The 17,133-nt window shown below is 50.3% G+C and overlaps 1 protein-coding gene across 1 annotated transcript in view; it reads right to left on the bottom strand.

Moving 5' to 3' along the window:
• The window catches only part of FAM53A (family with sequence similarity 53 member A), a 51,765-nt gene extending 44,021 nt beyond the window's left edge, over positions 1-7,744 (bottom strand). Inside the window, exon 1 of the mRNA XM_054172269.1 lies at positions 7,678-7,744. The gene's annotated coding sequence lies outside the window, so the exon portion shown is untranslated. The remainder of the gene's footprint in view (positions 1-7,677) is intronic.
• Between the last annotated feature and the right edge of the window lie 9,389 nt (positions 7,745-17,133).

The raw sequence follows: 17,133 nt of genomic DNA, 5'->3' as shown, positions 1-17,133 counted from the left end.
GTTTCAGTTGGGCTGGGCTTAACAATCAGTTCAACAGCTACTTCAGGATTTAGAAATAGGTTTGGTTTTGTTCAGCACTCTCAGATCTCCTGCTCAAGCAAGAACAGGGTGAGGGGAAGGGAAGGTCCTCCTGAACCAGTTCCAAAGAGTAAGGCTGTTTACCTAACAACTGGAAAGCTTAGTCCCAGGTTATTTTGCAACTGATTCTAGCACTAGAATTTGAGCACTATACTTGGTACAGGAAAAACTCCCACAACCAAGCACTGGACCACCCTGAGCAGTTCCACCTCCACCAGCTTCAGCTGTAGTCTCCACAGCCAGGCTTGCCCAACGGCATCACTGACAGCAGGACTCATCTACCTATGCAGTTAGAGGGCAGATAAAGACATTCTGTAGTGAGGGTGCTGAGACACTGGAGCAGGGTGCCAGGAAAGGCTGTGGATGCCCCCTCCCTGGTAGTGTTCAAGGCTAAGTTGGATGAGACCGTGAGCAAGCTGGGCTAGTGGAAGGTGTCCCTGCCTGTGGCAGGGGGGTGGAACTGGATGATCTTGGAGGTCACATCCTACCCAAACCATCCTAGGAATCTATGAGCTCAAGCCTGGAAAAGGCCCTGTGGGCAGGCTGGATGGGGCTCTGAGCAACTCAGTCTAGGGCAAGCTGAGGCCACTTTGCCAATGTTTCAAATGAAAATTCCAGAACTTGTACTTTCAGGGTCTTTTACCATGAACAAAAAGTCACACCTGCCTCACTCTTCATGCAGAAATAGATCAGGTCCAATTACCTTCTGTGGCAGTAGGCACATTTCAGCAGTATCCTGTTGTATCCTTCTCCTCTGAGCAGCAGAACCCAGAAGCTGATTGCTTCAGAAAGAGGAGCGTGCTCAGCCTTCTAACGACCTGGAGCAGTGATGTAATAGCTGCCATTGATGTGCTGTCAAAGCACTGTCACACCAACATATGCACGACCTTTTACTACAGCTATAGCCTCAGGCCTGGACTTCCTGAGGATGGAAAATGCTGCACACAACCCAAATACTCCACAGGACAAACCAAGACAGGCAGGGTTTTACAGCTGGGGAGCTGAAGCAGGCAGTGGTAGTTCCAGGCAGTCAGAGGAGATCTGTGCCTGAGACGTTCCATCTTCACAGAAACTGCAAAGCCTGAAGTCCCTGAAGCACAGAAGAATTAACTCCTAAGAGCTCAAGCACAGACAGGACACCTAAGAAGCACACAAAGACAAAACCCTCTCCTTTTGCATCCTCTGTATTCATTTTGGCACTGCAAGCATTTACCCAGGTACTTGCTTGCTTTGTTTCAACACCATCCCTCTGATCTGTGAAACAAAAATGAAAGCAGCAGAAGCCCATCTTCCTCTCCACAAGCTCAGCAATTTCTTATCCAAATATTGAACCAGACAGGTCTGGTCAGGATGGAGTCTTAATGGAAGAGGATGAGGTAAGCAGGCACACAGAGAGCCAAGCTCAAGTGGACTACCATGCATGAACAGTCTCAGTCCTGCTCCCACACATGTTCTAGTACCAGCACAATCATCTTCTAACCAGCAACCCTATCATGTCCTAACCCTTGGTAGCCCTTACAGCAGGCAACAGCACCTCAGCTTGGCCCCTGAATTCCTCACACTCCTCAGTCATCAAGTTTTAACTTTGCTCTTCCATTTCATAGAATTATTTGGGTTGATAAAGGACCTTAAAGATCAAGTCCAACCATTCTCTATTCTTACCAAGCCTGGAGCTAAACCATGCCCCCCAGCCCCTCATTTTCAGCATTTGAAAAGATAAGGTCCTAGGCTCCCATTCCTCTTCCCACCAGAAGAAACAGATCCTGTGTTTTACCCAAATCAACCAAGCAGTTATTGAATGCTATTTTCATTGCTACTCTCCTCCTCACTTACTAAATATTGCATCAAATTACACTCTGGAGCACAGCAGGAGTCTTGAGGCAGGCTTACACACCACTACACTCCATTCCTAACAGGACATAATGAAGAATTATTTGCCACAGCTATTAGACTGGGATAATTGAGCAAAAAGATTCCTTCCTTCCCCTCCCCCAAACTAGAATTGCAATTCTGTCATTTCATTTAAAAAACCCCCAACTACCCAGCCAAGCAGATCCTGGGGATCTGAAGAGAGACCAACACACTTCAAATCACACCCTCAGGCAGTCTGCAAGAACTGAAGTCTCCTATATGATAAACACAAAGTGGGTTCGTACCAGGGTACAAAACCCACCTGCAGGCTCAGAGGCCATCTACATAGAATCACAGAATGGTTGGAAGGGACCTTCAAGATCACCTAGTTCCAAAGCCCCTGCCATGGGCAGGGACACCTTCCACTGGACCAGGTTGTTCAAGGCCTCATCCAACTTGGCCTCAGAAACTTCCAGGGAGAAGGCATCTACAACCTCCCTAACTAAAATGCTGAGGTGCAAGAGACAGAGCCCAGCACACCTGGAGCCCAGCACACCTCCACAGCTGTCGATTCACCATCTACATCCCATGTGAGGCTTCAAACTTCAACCCTTTTCACGTTGTGCACACTGCTTTGGGAGCGTGGAAGCTGATCAAGCAGCACGGTTCAGCTGACAAACAGCTCCTGTCATTTGCATCCCTCCTTAAACCTGCTCACTTCTCATCCCTCTAAAATCAAGAGGTCAAATCAACAGACATCTCCAAGGAGCCATAGAATCATTGGTTGGAAAAGACCTCAAAGATCATCAGGTCCAACCTGTCACCCAAGAAGACAGGAAAGGAAAAACTATCAGTTTTCATTGGGAAAGCAGCATCTTTACAACAGGAATCTTCCCCACCAAGCAGCTTTGGAGGGTAGAACAGAGAACACAAACATCACACAGCAGCAACTATGTGAAATGGGGTATATTTCATTACAGCCACAGCTGAGAAGGTGGAACAGAACCCATGTGGCCAGCACTGAAGGAATGATTTCATGCCACTGACAACCAACACCAACTGCAGAGAGTAAAAATTACACATGCTGCAATGATCAGTCCAACTGCCCAATTAGGTTAAAAAACACATTTACCCTACAAATTAAAAACCCTCCCAAAGCCCTCAGAGGCATTAATGCTGCTCACAATGTTATTTGAGATGCAAATTGGAGACTTAAAGTTAATATAAGGCCAACAGAAGTTCCTATTATTTCCATTCATGGCTCAAGGGGAGGGGACAGTAGAGGAGAAGCCACAGTCTGGTTGCAGCAGGTCTTTTTAGGACAGTTAGAGGGGTTTGCTTCATTTTTTCAAGTTAATCCATCCCAACTTCAGGGTGGAATTCCACCCATTTCTAAGTTTCCTTCCACATGCAAGTGCATTAACAAAAGAACAAGTCAGCTCCCAAGGCTGGCTGGCTGAAGGGTGTATTAAAGAGAATATGATGCTTCAGAAGAAGGGAATTCAGATGCCAACCTTCCAGCACTACAGACCACACTCTAAAGCACAAAAGGATAGAGGTGCTGCAGCTGCTGCAACTCTTGTTCTGGCAACCAGCACCAGAACAAGAGGACATCGTCTCAAGTTGCGCCAGGGGAAGTTTAGGATGGAGGTGAGGAGAAAGTTCCTCACAGAGAGAGTGACTGGCCTTTGGAATGTGCTGCCCAGGGAGGTGGTGGAGTCACCATCCCTGCAGGTGGTCAAAAAGGGATCGGACGTGGCACTTGGTGCCATGCTTTAGTAGTCATGAGGTGTTGGGTGACAGGTTGGACTTGATCATCTTTGAGGTCTTTTCCAACCTTGTTGATTCTATGATTCTTTCCTGGGTCAGCTGGGTTCCTGCTCTACAGCCCAGCAAATGGCTGTCCTCTACCTCAAGTGCCTTCCCCACAACAACATTTAGATCTTTCTTTTCCCAGCCAGTTTTGCAAATGCCACTTCTGATGCCAGCTCTAGGCAAAATATTGTTTGATTTCACACTCCTAGCTCTAGTTGCACAGACTTCCACACACTGGAGAGCAATTGCCAGCGCTGGCACTGCATGCCCAAAGCCCTAGGCCTGTAATTTCATCTACTGCTGACAGCATTTTTCCCTGTACAGCACCAGAGTTTCATTTCCACAGGAACTTAAACCAGTGTCATCACACCAAACTCAGAGCAACAAGGAGGTAATCAAAACCCTTGATCTCCCTGTTAACACCCAACAAGCTATGGCCTGAATTTCACTAAAACATAATCAAGTTCAAACAGGGGAAGGCCAATTATAGATTCAGAGAATGGTTTGGGTTGGAAGGGACCTTCAAGATCACCTACTTCCAACCCCCTGCCCTGGGCTGCAACACCTTCCACCAGCTCAAGGCCTCATCCACCCTGGGCTTGAACACCTCCAGGGAGAGGGGAGCCACAACCACCCTGGGCAACCTGTTCCAGTGTCTCACCACCTTCACTGCAAGGAACTTCTTCCTCCTCTCCAGTCTAAATCTATCAGTTCAGGGTTTATAACTCAGGAAGTTCCTCAACTGAAACATTTTTCTAGCAGATGCAAGACTTCTCTTCCCTGTTCTACTACAATGTTTGAAATGCTATTGTACAGCTAGATTGTGCAAGACTAAAGACAAGGTCCTGTGAATATTCTTATGCAAATATCAAATCTGAAGAATGTGGGAATCTAAAATTAGTCCAAGAGGTTTATGTTAGAGGAATAAAAGCTTAAAGCAAGCACAGTTCTCTAAAAGATAGCACAAGACTTGAGCTTGCAGGGGAGAGGGACACTCACTGCTGCCAAAAGGGGGAAGTTTCTGCTTATATCCTGACCATCACAACACACAACAAGGAATGTAAATGATAACAGAAATACCCTTTTCCACCAAAGCTTTAATGAGGCTTCTCACTAGCATTTAGGATAACTCCAAGCAGAACCAGAAAGGGCAAATTCTTAGAGCAAAACTCAAACCAGCATTAAAAACACAAATAGAGTGCAAGAGTGAGGAAAGGCTGGGTGTTTGGGAAGTTTTAAGTACACCATGCTTCTGAAGGGAATAATCTATCAAACCACAGGAGGTGACTAGAACTGCCATCATCACTGCTAACACAAAGGAATGTGGACTGGGGGGGAGGCAAGAGAGGAAGGGGGAGAAAGAACAGGGAAGGGAAAAGGAGAAGGAACTCAACAAGGGAGCTGCAGTAATGGCTACCAGACTCTCTAGGAATTCCTATAGGAAAATAAATCCTTCATGGTGGGGTTTTTTTTGTTGTTTAAATAAAGCAATCCATGCAATAAATTGCAGTCACCTCAGTCATGTGAAGCTTTCAGTTTATCTGCCCACCACATTTTCATAAGAACAGCCTTGTGCCTACACTGAACTTAACACAATGGTTTCAAAACTCAGTCATGTTTCTGCTTTCATTCCTCATTCTTGTGAATCACAGCACCCTGCAGGAAAGCAGCTTCTCAAGGGGAAGCAGGCAAGTTTAACGACACCCAATGTAAAATCTCCTTTCACAATTACTCCATCCACTTCAATTCTCAAGTTAAAGAGACAACGACTGCGGGGGTCACCCACCGGCAGGTAAAGGCCACCAGGCAGACTACAACAGCCTGGAACATCCTGCAAGGCTATGGCGAGGGGGATGATCTTGCAGATCTGTGGTTTAAGTTTGTCTAACTGGCAGAGTGCATTTGCACAGGGTGAAGACCAGCATCTCGTTGCTGACCAAACAGACAGATAGGAACGACTGAAAATAAGAGATACAGTAACATGAACGGTACTTCCCATGAATTCAACAGGAGTGAGAAAAAAAATCAACTCATTTTCTAGTTGAGAGTTCCACCATGTAGAGTTAGAGTTCTGCCTGTAGAACTACCTGAAATTGTAGCTCCCTCCACACACTGATCTGCCTCTCTGTCTGATTGTTCCAGGTATTTTCAGAAGCAGAATAACTAAGACACAAGCACTCTGGGCTCCATCACATCCCCTACATCTCCAACAAAACCAAATCAAGTCCTGTGCTTCCATCAGGAAAGTTTCAGCTCTTCAGCAAGCCTTGTGCGGAAGATTTCATAAGCCCAACTGGAAGCAGACACACACTATTCACAACTCGAACACATCCAGAAACATTGGAGCTTGCCACAAGATACACAAACTTCCTGCTTCTTGCCAAAAATGGCTTTGATGAAAATATTTCCTAACAGGCAGGCTTGTGAATGGGAGGCAATGCAACAGCAAAAGCTGCAAGAACTGTTCTCAGGAGCTAATTTTAATGTAAGCACAGTGAACCAGAAAATAGATCTGACCAGCTGGCTCAGCTCATCCCGAGGCCTGGAAGGTCTAGGTTAGAAGGCAGGTTAAAAGCCAGTGTCTTATCCGCTCTGACTCACCAAGCCACCCTCAACCTTGCAGCCTGCAAGCGCCAGTGCTACTCCAGGGCACTCTCTCGGCTGTTTTCTGGCCGGTTAGGAGGAATGGATCCTCATCCTGAAGGCAGACGCCTTCACTTGCAGCTCCCTGCCAGAGGATTCAGGTAACTGACGCAACGCTGTGCCAGAGGATCAGCTACCGGGGCCAGCCTCTCCGGCTCACAGGACCCTAAAGACACCTCCTCAAATAGCATCCCAAATTGCCAGCAGATATTTCTGTTTAACCCTCATGCAGCGAGGAAGACATTTAATAAGCCAAATAATTAGAACAAAGCCACGCTAATGCCCTTAAAAAAACCCATAAGCCAGACCAGCACAAAGAGCCCATTCACTGCCGCTTTCGGACTCTTGAACCCAACTGGTCATTATACTTCTGGGGGTATAAATTCGGAATCAACTTTCCTATTGCTGAGGGAAGGGAAGGCAGCAAATCATCCCCGTTTTCAGCCGGAATCTCTGTGCCAGGCAGCTATTGTGGAAAACCACGCACCTACCCTGACGTAACTCTATCCTCGGGCAACGGAGGGGAGAATCGCGCCCAAAGCGCCGGGGTTTGTGCCCGCAGACGGGTGTCCTGCCGGGCAGCGCCACAAAGCAGCGTCCGCGCCCCGCCGAACCCGGGGACCTTTCCTCCCCTCCCGCCGAGCCAGGCCGGGGCCCTCGTCTGGAGCAGCCCCGCTGGGAGACACGGCCGCGCTGCGCAGCCGGCCCCGTTCCCAGCCCGAGCGATGATTATTGCCGCTGGGAAGTTGGGGGTTCAGGGCTTTTTCTTTCTTCTAGCGGAGCTGCGCAGAGCCGCCGCTACGCTTCCACACCGAGTCCCCAGCTAATGGCAGGGCGCAAGGCAGCTAACCTCTGCCTCCGGCCGTGATGGAGAAGCGCGGCCCGAAGCCTGAGTGCCCGTAACAACAATAAAAACGCAACACCTAGGCTTATTTATCCCATAATTAAAGAGATGAGCAGCCCGCAGCTCTGCGGCAGCCAGAGGCCGCTGTCGCGACGAAGGGCAGCTTCCCGATGACACTCTCACCACGCAGGGTTCCCCCTGCCGTGCAGGCACGGCCGACGCTCGCTCCCCTGCCCGCCGAGAGCTGTCCGGTCCCCGCAACAACCGGGGCTCTTGTAAAGAAACGGGTGCGGGCCTGGCAGCCTTCCCTCCGCTCGGGCACTGCCTCGAGGCCGCCAGAACGACTGTTTGAGCTACCGGCTGCGCTCGCTCTCCTCGGCCGGGAGCTGCACCTGCGGCCTCTCGCGTTGCCCCCCACCCCTCACCGTAGCGCTGGCCACCCATACCTGCGCCCGACCGGGCCGCCTCCCCTGCGCCTATGGCCGAGGCTGCTCAATGGCAATTGAACAAAACACAACCGGCCCCGCCCCTCTGGCCGCCAGCCCGCTCCCATTGGCTGTGCCTACTCGCTTCCGACCTTTGACCCGCTCTGCTATAGGGCGGCGGGGTCCGCAGGCCCGGCCCACAGGGGGCGCGGCGCGGGCTCGCTCCCGGTAGGGACCCGCGGCGGCGGCGCCGGCAGGGGCGGGGAAGAGGCCACGGACTGCAACCCCCAGGAGGCTTTGCGGACTCATCCTGCGCTCATTGGCTGGCCGCGGAGCGTGGGAGGGTAGAGACGCACTCCTCGCGCGGAGAGGCTATGACGTCATCGCGTCCCCGGATGGAGCCGCAAGGAGGGCGAGGGCGTGCGCGTGGCGCAGCCCTGGCGGCTCCGCTGTGCGTGTGCGCGGCCCCGATGCCCGCTCATGCGCACCGGGACTCATGGCATCAGGATGGGTTTGGGTGGAAAAGACCTTTGGGCTCGAACATCCAGTCCAACCATTCTCTTGACTCTGCTAAGGCTGGTGCTAAGCCATGTTCTTCAGCATCGCAGCTCTGCCTCTTTGTGCCAGTAGGGGTGGGAACACCTTCATATCCCTTGGGAGCCAGTGCCAGGCCTTGACAACCCACCCAGTAAAAAATCATACCCAACCTAAACCTCCCCTCAAGCAACCTGAGGCCATTTCCTCTTGTGCTATCACTTCTTCCTAGGCAGATCGAGCTCTGCCTCGCTCCAACCTGCTTTCTGAGAGCTGTATGGAGCCAGGCGGTTGCCCTGCGCTTCCTCTTCCGCAGGCTGAACCAACCCAGCTCCCTCAGCTGCCCCAGTGGTGATGGCAGTGCTTCCCCTCCTCAGGGTTGTGAGGCTGGGGCCTGGCCAGGTGTGGAGGCTGCCCCTCGCCCAGCCCATGCCAGTCAAGGCCACCCTGCTGAGTTTGTGCCTGTCAGTGTGTGGGTGAGATCTGCTCAGAGCTGGCCCAGCCCAGCTGGTTGCACCCAACCTGGCACTGCTGGCAGCACCTCTCTCCACAGAAAGGCTGACAGGATTTGCAGGCACCTGGGGCTGTTGTGGTGGCCCCAGAGGGAGCAGGGGTGGCAGCTGGGGCTTCCCCCAGAAGCCATCAGCATGGCTTGGCCTAATCAGCTCCCACTGCCTGCCTTGCTTTCCCCAGAGCAGGTTCTCCCCAGCTCCCTTGTTGGAGGTGCTGCCCTGCGCTAACCGTGTGGTTACACTGCCCTCTGCTTGCCTGCTCCCCACTCTCTCAGCTGGCAGCCTCCTGACCCAGCTGCTGTAGATACCTCAGCTCCACCTCCCACAGGGCTCCTGCATGGACCCAAACTGGTGCCATCGTTCCCCTTGTCTCTCAAAATGGAGGCCGGGGGGGGGGGGGGGGGAACCTAATAAAAAGCAACCACCACCAAAAAAACCCCAACCCCAACATCTGCTTCTTACCCTGCGAGAAATGTTCCTATGGGAGTTTCTCAAAAGCATTTATGAGTCAGCTCTGGTGAGGAAGTGGGATATGTTTGGACAACAGTTACCTTGTACACTTGTCAGGGCAGAAACTGCTTTATGTGGATGCATAATGCTTAACATCATGAGAAACCAAACCCTGATTTACTGTTGCCTACAGGCCTAACGTTATTGAGGCACAGGTATTTTTTATTAATGGTAACTATTGCTTCTCATCCCTTTCACAAGCATCTGTTCTTTCACCCTGCTGCAATCTGTTCCTCAGTGTTTGCACATGGAGTTGTATTTCACTCCCTCACCTTTCCTGTGACCCAGAAGGTTTTCAGCTGACTTTATTTTACTACTCTGTAAGATTCTGCTGCGTTACAAGAGGATGCTGCAGAAGTTGCTTGAGTTAACATTGCAACGCAGAGCACAAGCTGAAATTGTGTTCCTGTGCAACCCAAAATTGTGTTCCTGGCTACTTTGGCTTGCTTACTTTCTAGGCTCTCAAATTTTAACCTTAAGAAACTGGTGAAGTAAACCCAATTTTACTTGAAAACAGGGCTTTGCTTCTTGTTCTTCGTTGCTGTCCCCTCATCTTTCGCACCCTGCACAACCTTGCAGCAGCAGCCAGTTTCTTGCAAGTGTTTGGCTGTTTATTTTTGCTAAACCTTAGGCTGAGATTCCTTCAGATGGTTCTCCAAGACACCTTGCCCAAATTATACAATGAATATTTAGATGAGCGTACGAGTCGTTCCCTGTCAGATCAACACCTACCTTCCTTTAGAGAGATCTTGTGAGCGATTAAAGGCGTGAAGAGAAAAGCACACAGCTTGCTCCCAGAGCTCAGCCCTGGTTCTGGAATTACTTTCTGGTTGTGCTCATTTTGCTCCTGGCCTTATTGTGAATTCTAGGGCCTGGGAAATCGTCGTTCATCTGCTTTCCTGAGCCTTCCCATAGCCTTGGCAGGGATTTGGCTCCATCCTGTAATCAGTTTTGCGCACAGAATTCTCCGCCGAACACAAGTTCCCCCTGAAGCATTTCATTGCTAAATCCTTATCCCAATGGAGAATTAACAATTTAGTTTTTAGGGGAAAAAAAAAATGAAGTCATAAGATAATTTTCTCTTTCACAACCACTGTAGCTGAGTATTCCACTGGAGTCCTCAGATTTTGAGGCAAAACTGGTTTTTCCTTACCTACGAGCTCAACCATTCTTACAGCTGTGACTCATTGATGTTTCTCTCCATTAAGCCCCAATACTTTCCCCCAGCCTCCTGCTCTGGTTCTGCTGCCAGTGGTTTCGTGTGGCTGAAGCAGAGCTCTTGATTGGGACTGTTTGCAGAGGGAGCTTGATTGTGACTCCTCTGAAGGGAGCTGCAACCACACTCCCCCAGCACTCGGTGCTCCTGCTCTCAGCTTTCACAGGCTGGATACTTCCAACTAGGGTAAAACCCTTCCAGTAGTTAAATTATGGTGTGGATTAGGTAACTCTTCAGTCTCCTTTCTCTCCTGCTGTAATGCTCCCCTGTCATTTCTCTCCTGATTTCTTTTCTCACTTTCTGTTCTTTCCCCCAACCTTATCAGCTTTGTTTCCATTGCGACAATGGCCGATAATCTCTTCTTTAGAGGTGGAGCTGTTTTTACCTGTCTGTAGTCCAAAAGCAGGTGGGAAGCTGAGCCTTAAACTAGTGCTGTTACAGGGCTGATATCTCCTGCAATCAGCTGGTTGCATCCCAAAATTTATTCCATGGGCACATCACATCCAACGGTCAACAAAACCCCAAGGGGCTGGGGTGGGAGATGGGAACGAGCGACTGTGTCTGAAACAGGGCAGGTGGGAGCTGTAATCAATGTCACTCAGCACTCAGCCATGGTCTTCTTTTCTTTTATACCCAAGAGTAAAGCCTTGGCAGGGATCCAGTTTATAATTCAGATCTTGGTAAACACAGAGCTGAACTTCCCTCGTGACAAGGTTCGATAGTAATTGTCTAGCACTTTAAATATCTCATTACAAACATGCTACCATGTGTTAAAGTGGTTGGTGTCTGCTCACTCAACTGTGTGTCTCCAGGAAGGGCCATCTGTTTCCAACAAAACAGTCAGACATCAGTGTAGACAGGTTTCTAAATTTAAATAAACCCAAACCCCAAAGTGAGACACAAAGCTGTCTTTGCAGTAAAGCTCAGGCTGAAATAGGTGCAATCGGAATCATACAATCGTGGCATGCTTTGGGATGGAAGGGACCTCTCCCGTGAAGACAGGCTGAGAGAGCTGGGGTTGTTCAGCCTGGAGAAGAGAAGGCTCCAGGGAGACCTCAGAACAGCTTTCCAGGATTTGAAGGTGGCTACAGGAGAGCTGGGGAGGGACTTTTGACAAAAGCATGGAGTGACAGGATGTGGGGTGGTGGCTTTGAACTGGAAGAAGCTGGATTGAGATGAGACTTGAAGAGGAAATTCTTCCCTAGAAGGGTGGTGAGGCACTGGAACAGGTTGCCCAGAGAAGCTGTGGAGTCTCCAAGCCTGGAAGTGTTCAAAGGCAGGTTAGATGGGACCTTGAGCAAGGTGGTCTAGTGAAAGGTGTCCCTGCCCATGGCAGATGATCTTGAAGGTCCCTTTCCAACCCAAGTTATTCTGTATGTGATTCTATAATTCTGTGACTTTGGAGTCCAACATAAAGCAGGTAGAGAAGACTCTGCTGAAGTATCAAGGGGGCCTGTGATATCCTGTGTGCTTTGAAGGGACGACTGAGCATGGCTGAGCCTCACCAAAGATGCTTCTCACAACATCTCCGTTCTCTCTGGTTAGCTGAGCAGCTGAGCATACAGGTTCTGGGCACAAGAGGAAGTTCTGCCACTAATTATGTCTATCAGGTGGTGGTACGCTTTGCTCAGACTCCTCAGACAGATGAGACACTGCGTAATGGACATTTCCTTATGTTCCAGGGCTTGTGATAATTGAGATGAAGCAATAATACTGCTAAATAAACCAGGTGGATTTGAGAAGCAAAGCAGTGCTCAGCATCAAAGTCAGAAACAAGCAGAGGGCTGGCATACTGCGATGCTGGAGTCAGGGGTCCCTCCTAGACCAGACATGATGTTCTCTGTGAACTCTTAAAAGGGGTCTGAAAATGTTGAGTTAATCACAACCAGACCAGGTTTTATTTGGTTTCATGGAAGGGTGACTCCATCCCATGCCCTCTGCACACAGCTGACTTTCCCTATACCCAGCCTCTCACCTCCATTACCTGCTGCTTCTTCAGCTGAGCTGCCTGGCCAGGACAGCCTTCATTTGTCAGGGTATAGATTAGCCACACGATTTCCAAAAGGGCAAACCAAGCTCCAGGTGCTGAGCTGGTTCAGCATTGTTCTGCTCTCCACAGCTTCCCCTAGAACAGTCCCACTGGTGGGGACTTAATTGCTGAGGGCTCAGGCAAAGCATCTTAACTCCGCCTGGATGTGTTCCTGTGTGTGACTTGCTCTAAGTGATCCTGCTCTGCCAGCGGGGTTGGACTCAATGATCTTCAGGGATCCCTTTCAACCTCTACCATTCTGTGATTCTCTGTAATTCAACTTTTAGTCCTCCCTACCAACATTCTCAAGTGCCTCTTTCCTTTTGCAATATCCAGCATGTGCTCCCTATACTCAGCCCTCCTCACTGTCCACTCATCTAACCCATACTTCCCTAGGAGGGTGTTCTGGGAGACAGTGTCCAAAGCCTTGCTGAAGTCAAGGTAGACACCATCCACTGCTCTGTGCCCACCTACCCAACCATACCCACCATCACAGAAGGCCATCAGCTTGGTCAGGCATGACTTCCCCTTCAGGAATCCATGCTGACTCCTCCTAATAGTCTTTTTTCCCTCCCCCTTGCCCCAGGAGCTATCATGAAGTCTGTTTTTTCGGGGGGGAAAGCAGAGCAGTCTTTGTGTGCTTCCTGTTTCAGTCCATTTTGAATGTTGTAAAGGGCAGTGGGCACTTCATTTATCACCAGCATCTCAAACTTTCTCATCAAGATAGCTGCTCGAGTGCCTTTGCAAGGGGTGCATCTCTGAGCTGATGACAGATGTGTGTGTGTGTGTGTGTGTGCTGAGGCCCAATGCAAAACCAACTCAAACTTCACAGCATCGATGCCTCTGCTGGGCTCCTCTGCAGTCACAAATTAAAAGCACATTAAGCTGCTCTGAGAAGGAATCTGCCTGCAGTTCAGCCCCTTTGGAGTCTCACTTTGAGGACAGCAGTGGCATTCCCCTGGCTAAGCCACCCGAGGGAGTTTCCTGCTTGTGCTTGGTTGCTTCATTTCCTGTTGGGCTCACATTTTGTCTGATTCAAGACCAAAAGGGGCACTCTCAACGGGGTGAATGATGGCAGTTGCAGTAATTTGCTTGCAGTCCAATGTGTGCCTCTCTGCACAGGGGCAGGATTTCTGAGACATGTATAAAGACAGCCAACAAAGTCTTTCATCCAGCATGTTCTCCCCTTATCAGATTACCCATCTCTGCATCCAAAGCCCTTATCACAGCTCTTCTCCTTGTGTTCAGCTTTGCATCTGTGTCCATAACAAGTTTCTCCCTCTTATGACCTCACTCTTTGAGTCTCTAAAACAGGACTGAAATAGAACAATGGGAAGTGCTGTGGCCTGTGATTCATAACAGCTCCTGAGTAGGGCTTAGGAGCAGGTCTTCTCTGCAGCGTTCTGCCAGTCCTGGGCAGTCCTTCAACTCCTAAACACTTAGGACTGAGGATGGGACTGACCATTGCTTTAACAAAAGCCTGTGAATAATGGAGATGTGATACCTGCAGATTCAGCCTCCCATCTGATGGTTCCACACAGCTATCCTGTACATATCGATACATGTACAGGGTACTGGTCAATAGTAGGCTGAACACGAGCCAGCAGTGTGCCCAGGTGGCCAAGAAGGCCAATGGCATCCTGGCCTGTATCAGGAATAGTGTGGCCAGCAGGAGCAGGGAGGTCATTCTGCCCTGTACTCAGCACTGGTTAGGCCACACCTTGACTCCTGTGTCCAGTTCTGGGCTCCTCAGTTTAGGAAAGATGTTGACTTGCTGGAAAGTGTCCAGAGAAGGGCAACAAAGCTGGGGAGGGGTTTGGAGCACAGCCCTGTGAGGAGAGGCTGAGGGAGCTGGGGTTGCTTAGCCTGGAGAAGAGGAGGCTCAGAGGTGACCTTCTTTCTCTCTACAACTCCCTGAAGGGAGGTTGTAGCCAGGTAGGGGTTGGTCTCTTCTCTCAGACAAGCAGCACCAGAACAAGAGGACACAGTCTCAAGCTGTGCCAGGGGAGGTTTAGGCTGGATGTTAGGAAGAAGTTCTTCATAGGAAGAGTAATTGCCCATTGGAATGTGCTGCCCAGGGAAGTGGTGGAGTCACCATCCCTGGAGGTGTTTAGGAAGAGCCTGGATGGGGTGCTTGGTGCCATGGTTTAGTTGATTAGATGGTGTTGGGTGATAGGTTGGACTCGATGATCTCAAAGGTCTTTTCCAACCTGGTCTATTCTATTCTATTCTATTCTATTCTATTCTATTCTATTCTATTCTATTCTATTCTATTCTAAAATACAATGTTGCTGCTCCTGCTGTACAAAAGCACCATCCTAGGGGAGCATAAAGAAAAGCTGATGGCTTTTTTCTGGTGTTTCTTCCTCAGTGGAGAACACTGGAGATGTGGGGCCCAGCAGAACTGCAGAACTGGAGCTGGAAGTTCTGGCAGACAAAAGCAGGGCCTGTTGCATTCCACCTGTTATCTCTGTGAGTCAGCAGCTCTGCCTCCCCCCTGCAGCACCCCTGCAAGTCCTGGCAGCTCCAAGATAACATTTCCTTCAAGATCTGCCCATGCCAGCTTATCGATAACAAGAGGAGAATGAGTCCCTTGAGGGAACAAGGCTGGACTTTCACTTTGCTTAATTTATGGGCCAAGCCTGGCCTGGCACAATGGAGGTCCAGCTGTCCTGTGCTTTGTCACCCAGCTGTGTTTTGCAATGGCAGGAGATGAAAGAGGGTTTGAGGAACACTTTGCAGGATGGTGGCTGACTCCTTGTGGAGTTTCTGGTTACAATTAACAGCACATTCTCACCACCTCCCTCTGATTCTGCTCCTTCACAGGCCTGGGGCAACCAGAAGATCTTTCTTTTGTCCCACACTCCTTCATCACCTTGGTAACAAATGGGCAAATGTTATAAAATGTCTTTGGTTGTTGGTTTTCCTTTTCTTTGCAAGTAGACTGGTGAGTTCTCAGGACCACACACACAGAGCACAGGTAGTGCAGACCTGGGGCAGGAGCATGTTGAACCCGTGTGTTGAACCAGTACCTGGGGCTGTGGCCCAGCTCCGGGTCAGTGCCCACCCTCCCAAAGTCACACAGCTCAGAGGTGACTGCTCAGGTGTGTGGGCAATGCCCAGTGCCAGCCTGTGGCTCTTGCCACCAGCACAGGATCACACAGCATAGCAGGGATTGGAAGGCACCTCTGGAGATCATCGAGTCCAACACCCCTGCTAAGGCAGGATCACCTAGGGCAGGTCACACAGGAACACATCCAGATAATTGTTTCCAGTGAGGGTGGGGAGACACTGGAACAGGTTGCCCAGGGAGGTTGTGGCTGCCCCCTCCCTGGCGGTGTTCAAGGCCAGGTTGGATGAGGCCTTGAGCAAGCTGGGCTGGTGGAAGGTGTCCCTGCCCATGGCAGGGGCTTGGAGCTGGATGACCTTGAAGGTCCCTTCCAGCCTAACCCCTTCTAGGATTCTATGAATCTGTATGGCTGGAGTGTTTCATGGGAAAGTTCTCTCCAGGGTGGCTGCGTGTTGCTGCTTGCAGATGTTTTCCCCTGTATCTAGACCATCTTTTCTTTTCAAGTGACAGCTACTGAAGGCAGTAAGCTGTACCAACACGTACCACCCCGCTCACAAAGAGAATCTCTTGGGAGATGGTGAAACAAACCCCGGCCCAAACATCCTCCCCTTGCCCCCCTTTGCCAAACCACCTCCTTCCCTCCTGCCCTGCCAGCGGGCTGGCTTCTGCAGCACCCACAGGCAGGAGGTGGTAGCCAGGTTCCTCCCTCCCGAGGTTTCCCAGCACATGGGGAAGGGCCAGGCTGCTTTCCAGCCCCATGGAATCCATTAAATTCCCATCTCTGAAGGATTTCAGCAGGGCCAACACTTGACCTTTAGCAGACAATGGTCCCAGCCCTAATTGGCAAGTGGCCATTGTGTGTCCTGCTCGGCTCTGAACAGGCAGCTTCATGCTCATTCTGCTGCGCGCCCAGGGCTGGGGACACCGCCAGGCTTTGCTGATGTCTGATTGTTCTGGAATGCCACCTGCTGACTCCAGGGCCACAGCAGCCACTGGATCCAAAGTCCTTTCACCCAGGCCTGCTTTTAACTTCAGTTCTATTTATATTAATGGGATCACTCCGTGCAGCTCACTCCTGTCCTGATTTAGAGCCCGAGGACGGGCCCCAGTTACAAAGCCCAAGCGGGTGCCGTGAGATGCATTGGGCACGAGCTCCAGGGGCTGCCTCTGCTTCACTTGGGGTGCAACCACAAAACAGGCTGAGGGGGTGATGGAAGAGGTCTTGAGACTCAAAATGGTAAAATGCTGTGTTTCTAATATAAGGAGGACAACACAAGAAGGATGTGGAACTGTTAGAGCGAGTCCAGAGGAGGCCACAAAATTGATCAGGGGGCTGGAGAACCTCCCCTATGGGGCAAGGCTGAGAGAGTTGGGGCTGTTCAACCTGGAGAAGAGAAGGCTCCAGGGAGACCTTAGACCAGACTTCCAGTAACTGGAGGGGCTGCAGGGAAGCTGGGGAAGGGACTTTTCACAAGGGCTTATAGTGATAGGCTGAGGGGCAATGGCTTTGATCTGATAGAGGGGAGATTTAGACTGGAGATTAGGAAGACATTATTTTCAGGGATGGTGGTGAGACACTGGAACAGGTTGCCCAGGGAGCTTGTGG

The sequence above is a fragment of the Dryobates pubescens genome, chromosome 23 (assembly GCF_014839835.1).
Source record: "Dryobates pubescens isolate bDryPub1 chromosome 23, bDryPub1.pri, whole genome shotgun sequence".
NCBI classification, from domain to species: domain Eukaryota; kingdom Metazoa; phylum Chordata; class Aves; order Piciformes; family Picidae; genus Dryobates; species Dryobates pubescens.
This window is presented reverse-complemented; position numbering and strand designations above follow the sequence as displayed.